Here is an 11,132-nt window from a genome sequence, read left to right on the forward strand (position 1 = left end):
TGCTGTTGTGGGTGGCTCCCAGCGGGCACTCTGGGGAAGCACGCGGCATCCTTGTGCAGAGTGGGCACTTCTGTTATTTGGTTTCTCTGGAGGCTGTGAAGGGCTCTGCGGCCAGACTGCCCGGTTGGAAGCAGGTCTGCCACCTTCCAGCCGTGTGGTCTCTGGCGAGTGATTCGCCCTTACTGCACCCCAATTTCCTCATTGGTAAAGGGGAGTGGTGACAATGCCTACTTCCACTTGTGGGGACACAGTGCCAGGTGCTGGCTTTGGGCTGTTTAGACCATTCCACTGGGATGGTGGTGCTGGACTGGTGAGCTGGGCCTTACGGGGAGCCGGGGACCATCGGGTCACGCAGAGGCAGGACCAGCATCCAGGTTGTACAAAGGGCTGGGGTGAGGGCAGCTCAGAGAGGCCGGGACAGCCAGCAGCCAAAGATCCAGGAGGGGCAGATGCACCCGCCGGAGGCCGGGCCGTGTATGCGCTCCCGGTTTGCGCTCAGACAGCGGGCCTGGCAGGTCGTCCTTAGCAGCCCTTGCCACCCAGAAGTGCAGTTCCAGTGGGCAGGAGCAGCCTCCCCTGGCGCCCCCCACTCCTCGCAGCTGGCCGCTCCCGCCCTCGGTCAGCCCAATTTCCTGCCCCTCCTTCCTTCTCTCCTCCCTCCAGCTGTTTCTCAGGCAGAGTCTGGTCCTTGTCCCGTGCAGGGCAGCAGCCCGGGAGAGTGGAGAGCTCAGAGCTCAGGGCAGAGCGAGGGCTTTGGGCTTCATGGGGAGCTGCTCGAGGGAGGAGGGTGTTCTAGGGGACTGCACTCTGGGGGGGCTGGGGGATCTTGAAAGAATGAATGAACTGCTTTCTGGGTGAGCAGCCACAGCCAGAGGAACGGTGTGATCTGTGATCAAAAGAGACTCCAGGAAGCGCGAGCCACCAGGAGGACCAGAGCCCTCAGGAAGACCTCTGGGCAGAGGCGGCGAGAAGGTACCACTTGGCTTTGAGGCTTCCAGAGGGGCCAGGGCACAGGGGCGCTAGACAGAGAAGGCCAGTTCTTCCCATGACTTCATTCACGTCATTACTTCTGGAGCTCGGAAGCTGTGCATGTGAAGTGTAAGACATGGCCAGGACCCAGTAGTTTTAAAACAGCAGACGCTGCATGTTCTTCCAACTCGGGTCATGCTCGCGGCCCCTCTAGCAGGCAAGTTCTACCCTCATGCTTGTTTTGCAGATGGGAGCTGAGGCTCAGAGAGGAGGAGGGGTCGGTTCAGGGCTGCAGACAGGAAGCCCGGCTGCTGAGACTGGGATGGAGGGGGTCTCTACAGCCCACCTTCCTCCCTTGGAACTCTGAGAAGTGAATGAATGAGGAAACCCTAACCCAGAAGTCGCCCTTTCAGGTCCCTTTCTCTCTCTGTCTCTCTCACTCACGGAAGAATTTATCTCATGGTTTTTGTGTGCCTACAACACGCCGGACATGTCTATGTATGTGACGTATGCAAATGTGACACATGCACACATTTTATCAGCGTCTAGCTCGATAACCTATTTCATCCTTAGTGCTCAGCAATTCCTGAGCGCTCTCCCCTACTAGGCATGCTCCTCCAGTACGCGCTTTAACGGTTGCGTGGACGTGGTGTGCTGGTGTTTAACGAACTCTTCCCCTTTGTACTGCGTCCGCTGTTTTCATTGTTCTAAACAGTGCTGCGATAAGGCTGTACTGCAGCATTATTATTATTATTATTATTATTATTATTTGTTCTATGGATGCCTATTCAGCAGTGAAGTTGCTGGGTCACAGGGGTGCCTCTTTTTAGGGTGGATGAACCCAGGGGCTGCATCCCTTCCTGGAAGCTGTGGCAGCTTGCCCTATTCATGGTGTGATGTTGGGGGTCCTGTATTCTCACAGCCTCCTCCACATTGTTGCTACCAATGACCTTAACACCTTCCTTGATGAGAACTTGAGAATATTACCAAGGACGCTTTCATTTACATTTCTTTATTAATGTTGATTATCTTTTATAAACTTATTATTCACTTACTGGTGTTTATTTATTTATTTTTTTTGCCAGAGGGTGTGTGCACTTGCCAGAGAGACAGAGAGACAGAAAGAGAAGAAAACACCCTCCAATGGGGAATGGTCAGGCTGCAATCCCTTCTCCTCCATTTTCCCCTCCTTTGGGACTTTGGACCTGCAGGCACATGGTTCTGGCATGTTTTTCAGGCTGCCGGGTCTAGGACTTGAACTATGTGTTGGCCATGTGGGATCCAGTTGCCTAACCAGCATGCCATGGGCTAGCTCTTCACCTCCTTTATTATTTTCTAAGATGTAAATTAGGGATCAGCAGGTGGAGTGATGGTTAAGGTGCTGGGCTCCCGCATGGTCCGCCACTGGTGTGGTTCAAATCCCGAACCTGGTGGCTTGCTTTCTCACTTTATCTCTCTTTCTCTCTCTGGTCAATTAAATAAATAAATGAATTAAATTGAATGAATAATTCTTTAAAAGTGTAAACTAACAGCATTTATTTTGATAGAAATTGGTAAGCTCATAAGTGAGAACCCACACTTCTTTAAAAATAGTACTTTATAGACTCTCTTAACTATATCATAATATTTTATTTTTGAAGTACTGTAAGTACTGTTGGAAATTAACGATACTGAGAATAATAATAATAAAAAGAAACGTGCCTATCTATATTTAGTTCCATGCCAAATCTGAGTCGTGGATTCTTGCCGTTACAATAAATCTTCCTATTCTTCCAACATTATGCTTTTCGTTCTGAGTAATGCTTAGAAATAACAGTTCTAGTTTACTTTTAGCCGATGACTTCTGATTTTAGAATGTTTAAGCTTGGTTCATTCTTCAGGCAACTGAAATGCTCACTTTTCTTGTGACCATCCCGTTAGAGTCTGTGCCTGGTGCCCCCTGCCCCTTGCCCCCCACTGTCCGTTGTCATGTTTACCTTTTTCTTATTGATACTTAGGTGCTCTTTGTATATGAAGGCTAGGAATCCTTTGCCAGTGCTCTTTGTTGAAAACAATTCTATTCCCATCTCTGCTTTAAGACCTGCACACTGTAAATGAGCAAGCCAACCAACCCAGTTTGGGGTAAAATTAGAAACAAACAACACATTGCAATTGAATAACTGCTACTTGGTGGAAGTCTGCTCGCTGAGACCCACACAGTTCCAGGCGGCCCGATCCCTGGTCTGAGGTCATATAGTGAGGAAGTGGCCAGGTCCTGGCTGCCTTCTCTTTCCGTTAAGGAAAACCCCAGCTTCCCGTTTTGCACCCCCTGCCTCCTTTTCAAGCCCCTTCTCTGTGGTTCTTGCTGTCTCTCCTGTGTCTTCCGCATGAACTCCAAGGAGGGACCCTCCAATGCTCCCATGCAGTGGCTGCAGTGAATCCAGGCCTCCGGTGCATAATGCATTTTTGCAGGTGAATCTGGGCCTCCGGTGCAGAAGGGGGTGCTTGGCATTTTCTGAAGAAAGAAAGTTTAACCCAAGACAGAGATGCTTAAATGGTGGGGAGTCAGGACTTGGGAGGTCCATCGGAGGATTGATTTCTAGCTTCACAGCAGCCTTCTCTGGACTTCCCCCAAACTTCAGAGAATAGATAGATGTGACTTTGGGCCTATCTATTCATCTTTCTGGCTTGACTCCGAGAAGTCCCCAACCTTACTGAGTCAAGGCCTGACCTCTGGGCTCCCTCAGGCTGCACATCTCTGGCTGTAGTTCCTACCACGTGACATTGTAATATTTGCTAGCCTGGGGGCTCCCGGAGGCCAGAGCTGGGGTGTTATTCTCTTTGTATCCCCAGCCCCCTGCACAGAAACCTGAATACATGAAGTTTATTGAACGAATAAAGGAATCAGGCCTCAGTTTCACCAACTGGGGCAGGGGGAGTTGAACTCGGATCCCCTCTCAGTTTGCAAACCACTTTATTTATTTATTTGGAGAAGTGTTTGTTATAGGGCGCATGTGCTCACCAGAAAGACAGAGAGAGACAGAAAGTGAGAAATCACCCCCAGGGAGGATGGCCACACCACAATCCCTTCTCCTCCATTCTCCTCTTGGGATCTTGGGCACGCATGCACGCGCATGCGTGCGCGCGCGCACACACACACGCACGCCCAGTGTGAGTTTTAAGCCACCAGGTCTGGGTCTCAAGCTGTGGTTGACGAAATGGGAGTCCAGCAACATAGCCATTATGCCAACTGCTGGTCCCAGCAAACCACTTTATTAAGATGGTTAACTCGACCTCCTTGCCTTGGCTGTACATAAAGGTACTACTAACAGGTATTGTTTACAGAGTAGGAGACGGAGGCCTGGGCCAGGGCTTTGAAGCTGTGGAACTGACAGATAATCAGATGCTCGGGCTGCAGGGCTGGGTTTGAACCCGTCTGCCTCTACCAGCTGAGTAGCACCGTGAGTCCTTACAATTGTGCCCTGGTTTTCTCATCTATCAAATGGGACTATGGTCAGGGACTACCCCCTAGAGTTACTCTAATGAGTAAATGAGATCTTACAGGTAAAGCCCTGAGCTATACGGTCCTGTAGTGAGAGTTCTAGAAACATCAGTTATCTCTCTGATCATCTCTCTACCACCATGCCTTCTGCACCCGACACCCACCTGAGCCAAATGGAGCTGATCGATTTCTCTTCAGTGGATTATTAATGCCTGGCTTCCTGCCGCTGCAAGAGAAAACCAAGAGTCTATTTCATTGTCTTTGAATTTCACTGCATGGGTGCGGCCATTACTGCCCCATTGCAAAGCATCACGGCAAACTCAGAGCTTCTCAAAGTGCAGTCCCTGAACCACCTGCACAGAATAATCGTGGGTGTTTCTGGTATTTCTTTTCTTCCTTTAAGAGAGGGAGAGAGAAAAAGAAAGAGAGGGAAAGGGATGGAGGGATAGACATCTTCGACAGGTTCTCGCTGTGTTGTGATTTTCCTGACCTAGCCTCCCAGCCAGCCAGGGTTATAGGCATGCTCAGCTCCATCTGGCGTGCTCAGGTTGGCATGCTCAGGAACAGAACCAGGCCTCCCATGTGGCCCCAGCCCGCAGAGCACAGCCTCATGGCCGTACATGCCACCATGGCTGGGCTTCTTTTTCCCTTTCTAAGCAAATATGCAGATACTTCTGAGAATCCACATGTCATGTGTCAGCAATTGAGGCCAGGAGGCTTTAGTGGAGAAGTGAAACTTTGTCTTCTAGTACCACAGAAAGTCGGATCGTGTTAGCAGTCTCCCAGTGTGAGGGCTTTGACATTATTTTAAGCCACAGAATCCTTTCCTCAAATGAAAGTACGCGGGGAGGCGCATTGTGGAGAGCGACAGAAGTGCTGGCATGCTCGTTGACACAGAGGGGAGGACGCCAGACTGAAGCTCACCAAACCTCACTCTGTTGAAGGACCTCTAGGAATCCTTGTAGGTTGGGGGGGCAGGCTGAACCCTGCAAATCTACTTCAAGGAGTTAAGAGACCCAAGTTCTACAGGCCAGCCATGACAGCACAGTGATACATAACACTCCATGATGCGGAGGTCAGTTGGGAAGGTTCCAGGTTCACATCCTGGCATCTCCCTGTACGTGCTGGGTGTGCATGTCTGTGATAGTGGCTAGCTAAGGTTTAGAGAGGATCATGATGTGAGGAACCTATTGGAAGTGTTTTTTTTTCTCTCTCTCTCTCATGGGGAAAATAAGTAAATAAACTGTGTGAGAGAGCGAGAGCTATCACAGTTCTAGACCTTAGTTGAACTTGCTGTGTGACCTCAGCCTAGGTACTCCCACTCTCTGGCCGTAATTGTATCATCTGCAAACTAGGAGGTTGAGTGTTGTATTAGTTAGGGTAGGAGCTGCAGTAACAAATAGGCCCCCAAATGTATAATGACTCACACGAAACAGTTTTACAGAGAGCCGGTGTTTCTGAGAGGAGAGTGGTTTTCTCCCTCGGAGTAATTTAGTGACCCATCCTGTGACCCCCACTTCTTCTGTGGACATTGTCTCTGTCTGTAGCCAGCTGGACAAAGATGAAGCAAAATGCAGAGGTGGTTTATTTGCTTTTGAACTGTCCAGACTTGAAAGTAGCCTGCATTACTTCTGCTCACGTGTGAGACCAGCGTTGGCTCACACATGTAGACAGTCTATTGGGTTGTCAGTAAAGTCATAATGCATTTTTGCATAGAAAAACATAGAAACCTATGTCATGATTTCCCCAATGAGCTCATAGTTGCAAAGGAGGCTGAGACATGGTGTTCTTGGCAAGGACAGCTACTTCCCAGCTATGGAGTGGGAGAGTGGATATTTGTGGACAGTCTGCTGTCTCTGCCACAGATAAGGTGGCCTCTTGGATCCTTTCCATTCTTTGATCTTAAGTCTAAATTTTCTTTGGACAGTCTTAAAGTCAACATGGAATTATTGGGGCCATTGACATTTTCTTAAGCTCAAGAACAATCCTCACAAAATACACTGATACCCTAACCCTAGCCACAGATTTCGCTGGGTTCCAGGCTACTGCCATTATCTTCCCCTCCTGGACGAAGGACATGAGAATAATTTAATTGATCACGCTGCGTTTACTGAAAATGTGTTGAACTGAAGGTATTCACATTCATTATCTCCTTGAATCCCCTTATGACCCACATGGAAAAGCTTCGGGGCTACCATCTTTATGTTATAGATGAGGAAAAGGGGGTTCAGAGAGGTATACCCACTTGCTCCAGGTCACAGAGCTGAAAAGCAAAAAACCTGGGATTTGAATTCAGAAAATCTCACTCCTGTCTGAGACACCCTTCTCTGCTGGAAGACTCGTGCATGCGCTGGTGCACTCGCATGCGGGTTCATGTGGTCAGGGCAGGGGTTTTCCTTGGGCTGAGCCCCTCCAGGGCTGGGCGTAAGGAAAGTGGAAGCTCATGGGCAAGGTTGCTGATGATAAGGCAGCCAGGTGGGTGGCCATCTGGCCTGGGGAAGCCCGGTGTGACCAAAGATCGCAACCACTGGCCATGAAAAAGGGAAGAGGTGTTGTGCGAGGGTGTCTTGATGGCCCGGGGTGACACTGAGGCATCCATGGGCCAGATGCATAGAGGCAATTTCCTGCGTGACTAAACCCAGGTGGAGGGGTGAAAGCTGCAGCCATGGGAGCCGTTCAGATGAATCAGGCCCAGTGAGGGCTGGAGGGAGGGCGGGGGCAAACTTGCAACATCTGCTTTTATTCATTCATTCAGCGGACACTTATTGTTCAAGATTGTTGAACAGGACAGGATTCCTGCCCTCATGGAACTCCAGCGGGGTCATGGGGTAGTGACATTTGTCCCCGTTTTAAAGACAAGGATAGGGAGGCCCTGATTCCTTTAGTAGAATTAGGACATAGGCTTCTGGCCTCTAGTCCAGGACTCTTTCTTTTTTGAGAGAGAGGAGAGAGGAAAAGCAAGAAAGTACCCTCCTGGGGCGTGGACATGCCATAATTCTTTCTCCATTTCTCCTTTTGGGATTTTGAGTGCACACACACATGTGTCTTGTGTAGTTTTCAAGACTCTAGGTTTGGGGCTCAAACCATGCAGTTGGCCGCATGGATCCAGCAGTTTTCACCACACACCACCACACCACCGTCTGACTCCCAGCCCAGGGTGGGTCCTTTCTTTCTTTCTTTCTTTCTTTCTTTCTTTCTTTCTTTCTTTCTTTCTTTCTTTCTTTCTTTCTTTCTTTCTTTCAGAGATTTTTGCTATAGAGCATCCCCAGTGGGGATGATCACACTGCAGTCCCTTCTCTTCCATTCTCTTCTCAAGATTTTGGGCACGTACACACATGTGCTAGGCATGAGTTTTAAGCCTCCAGGTCTGGGACTCAAACTGCAATTGGCCATGTTGGAGTCCAACAATGTAAGCATATGCCATCTGCTGGTCCCTTGTCCTGAGCTCTTTCTATGTCTCCTGCTAATGGGGAGGCTCTGGGCCAGGCCTGGGATGCAGAGAAGGGGCCTTGTTATTGGCAGCCACTCTGTGCTGCTTCCAGACTCAGGCCATGCAGGTTTCAGGTGATGCGAGGAAGCCAGTTCATTCATTTCTTCTCTGACCTCTCCTCTTTTTTTAAGAGAGTTTTTTTTTTTTTTTTTTTTTCTATAAGGCACGTGTGCTTGCTGGAGAGACAGAGACAGATAGACAGAAAACAAAAAATCACTCCCCGGGGAGATGGCCATGCTGCATTCCTTCTCCTTCATTCTCCTCTAAATGTCACACACATGCCCAGCATGAGTTTTAAGCTACTGGGTACAGGACTCAAACCACAGTCTACTACATGGGAGTCCAGCGACATAACCATTACACCATCTGCTGGTCCTAGAGCCTCTCCATTTTTGCAGTGATGGGCACGAGTGTGGAAAAGACAGACTTTCTTACATCGCAGGGTGGAATGACGAGGCAGTAGTTCTACATGGTGCTATCAAAGAGATAAACGCTGACGCTGGAATGATGCCAGTGGCCAGCACAGCATGGTGATGCTCACAACTAGCGCAACCTGCTCCAGAGCTCAGGTTCATCTCTGCCCCTTGACATCCTGGCACCCTTGGCGTCCTCGTGCGTACGGGGAGGACGCTATGATGCCTACTTCCAAGGTTGCAGTGGGATGAAATGAACTATATGCATTCCTTATTTTATTTACTAGTTACTTTTACTTATGTATTTATCCTTTTTTCTAAAAAATAGATTTTTGCTATAGGGTACATGTACTCACCAGAGAGACAGAGAGACAGAAAGTGAGAAATCACCCCCTCCCCCACCCCAAGGGGATGGCCATGCCACAATCCCTACTCTTCCATTCTCCTCTCGGGATTTTGAGCATGCACACACACACGTGCCCGGTGTGAGTTTTTTAAGCCAGATCTGGGACTTGAACCACACTCGATTATGTGGGAGTCCAGTGACATCCCCATTGTGCTATCTGCTGGTCTCTATCGATTTTTAGACAGGGTCTCGTTAGGTTGCAACTGTCCTTCCTCAGCCTTCTGAGCTGCTGGCACTATAAGTATGGGCCATCAAACCTGGATTTCAGGCAGGGTCTTACTCTGCTGTCCACTTGAGCAGCTGGGGTTATGGGCACACATCACCATGCTGGCTTTCAGGGTAGGCCGGGCTTTGAACTCCGCTCGCCCTGTGGCTTCAGGCTGTGGAGTGGCAGCATCTACCAGAGCATGTTCCCACAACTTGGCCAAGGTGTTTCCAGGAGAGTGAAGTTTGCACATCTGGGTTGGCCTGAGTTTCTGGTGTCTGGTGACCTCGGGTTTTCAACCTGGAGAAGGTCCTGGGAGCCAGTCTCTTGGCTTTGTGCCTGCCCCGTGAAGAAGTCGTGGGCTCTGGTAGTGGGGGTGCCTCGAGCCCCGCTGCCTCGGCCATAGCTATCCTCTGGCCATGCTGGAAGTACCAGCAGCTGACTCAGCGGGGAGGTCAGCTGCCCTCCAGCTGAAAGTCAGAATCAGTTCTGCTTTTTGAGATATGTGACTTGGTTTTCTGACCCCAGCCCTGGGGTCCAGCTGAGGGTAGCTGTTGTGCAAGGAGTGGGTATACGTGTGAATTGGCACAAGGAGCAATGACTAGCACGCTGCTGTTTTATCCTAGGAATCAGGGATTAGAGACACAGGAGGGCCAAGGGGAGAGGGTGCTGTGTAGTGCGGCAAGGGCAGACCCTACAGTCAGGATCTGCCCTTAAGGCGATAGCCAGCATTAAGTGCCTGGCACTTGGTGAAAGGCTCAATGTGAACAAATGATTCCCCAGGAAGTTTCGTTTTCCAGGTTGGGCCTCTCTGGGCAGGCACTGGTGGTTCCTAGATGTGAGAATCCTTTTGTTTCTGTCCTATATCAGGGAGCCCTTGGCTGGTCTGGCTCATGTGCTGGAGGGAATGAGATTCCTCATTCCTTCGAAGAAAGGGAGTTCATGGTTGAAGGCCTGTGTGCCAACCCAGGTACCACTTGCCTGGCCAGGTAGGGCCTCAATATCCAATGTAGCTTGAGGGATGGCTTTCTCTGTCCCTTTACCTGCAAGTGCCTGCTACTGTCAAGGTGGCTCCCCATTTTTGCATCTTTCCGTCTCTGGCCCTGCTCTCTACTTCTCAATCTCTTTCCATGTCATTGTTTAAGCACTCTAAGAGAGACCCCCATATTGGTGCATTTGGTACTGCCGTGGTTCAGATTTCTCTCTGTTGATGGCTGAATCTGCTCTCAGTCAGGAACTGGCATTTCCAGCAGGCCCCAGAAGTCTTTTCAATTGGCACTGAATGGAATTAGCATTGATCTTGACATGATCTGGTCTAGGGCTAGAGTTCCACACCCCTTGTCATGAGCCATAGCGGACATTAAGCTCCGGTTATATGTTTTTCCTTCTAGCTGAATCTAACTGTCCTAGTTATTTAGTTATTTATCTGTGTGGAGCAAACCACCCCAATATGTAGTGGCTTAGAATAACTTAGGAGGAGGCTTAAAAAGGGCTGTGGAAAATGGAATTCAAGTACACATTTATTTTGGTGTAAGAAATTTTTGAAATCTGGAAACAGTTTTTTCATAATATGCATTTTCCATAAACTTTTTTGAAGACCCTTGCATTCGTTCGTGATTCCACGCTTGGGCAGAGCTCTGCAGGGATGGTTCATCTGTGTGTGTGTGTCAATAGGTATTGGTTGTAGCATTCATGGGCTGCACTCAGCTGAGAGATCCACTGGGGCTGGGCCATGTAAGAGGGCCTCACATTCTCCCAGGACTTAAGCTGTCTCTGTCTATGTGCCTGTCCCTATAGCAAGACTGGACTTATCTACCTGGAGGCTCAAGGCTCTGGGTGAGTGAAAGCAGAAGCTGCCAGACCTCTTGAAACCTAGGCATCAAATTAGCTCAGTTCTTTATGCCACCTACTCTTGGTCCCAAAGAGTCACCAGTCCAGCCCAGATTCAAGAGAAGAGGTCACTTTTTGGTAGGAAGAGTGACATGTATAAATTGGGGGTGGGATGGCGATAGTAGAGTCTGTCTTTATTTTATTTACTTATTTTAGAGAGAGATTTTTATTATAGGGTGTGTGCACTTACCAAGACACAGAGAGAGATAGAGAAAGATAAAGTGAGAAATCACCCCCCAGAAGGGATGTCTATGCTACACCTTCTCTTCCATTCTCCA

The 11,132-nt window shown here is 49.2% G+C and overlaps 1 protein-coding gene across 1 annotated transcript in view; it reads left to right on the top strand.

The window, feature by feature from the left end:
* The first annotated feature begins 502 nt into the window (after positions 1-502).
* The window catches only part of CMKLR1 (chemerin chemokine-like receptor 1), a 55,532-nt gene continuing 44,902 nt past the window's right edge, over positions 503-11,132 (top strand). The window contains exon 1 of the mRNA XM_006151510.2: positions 503-972. The gene's annotated coding sequence lies outside the window, so the exon portion shown is untranslated. The remainder of the gene's footprint in view (positions 973-11,132) is intronic.

This window comes from Tupaia chinensis, unplaced genomic scaffold (assembly GCF_000334495.1).
Source record: "Tupaia chinensis unplaced genomic scaffold, TupChi_1.0 Scaffold000320_1, whole genome shotgun sequence".
In the NCBI taxonomy this organism is placed as follows: Eukaryota; Metazoa; Chordata; class Mammalia; order Scandentia; family Tupaiidae; genus Tupaia; species Tupaia belangeri.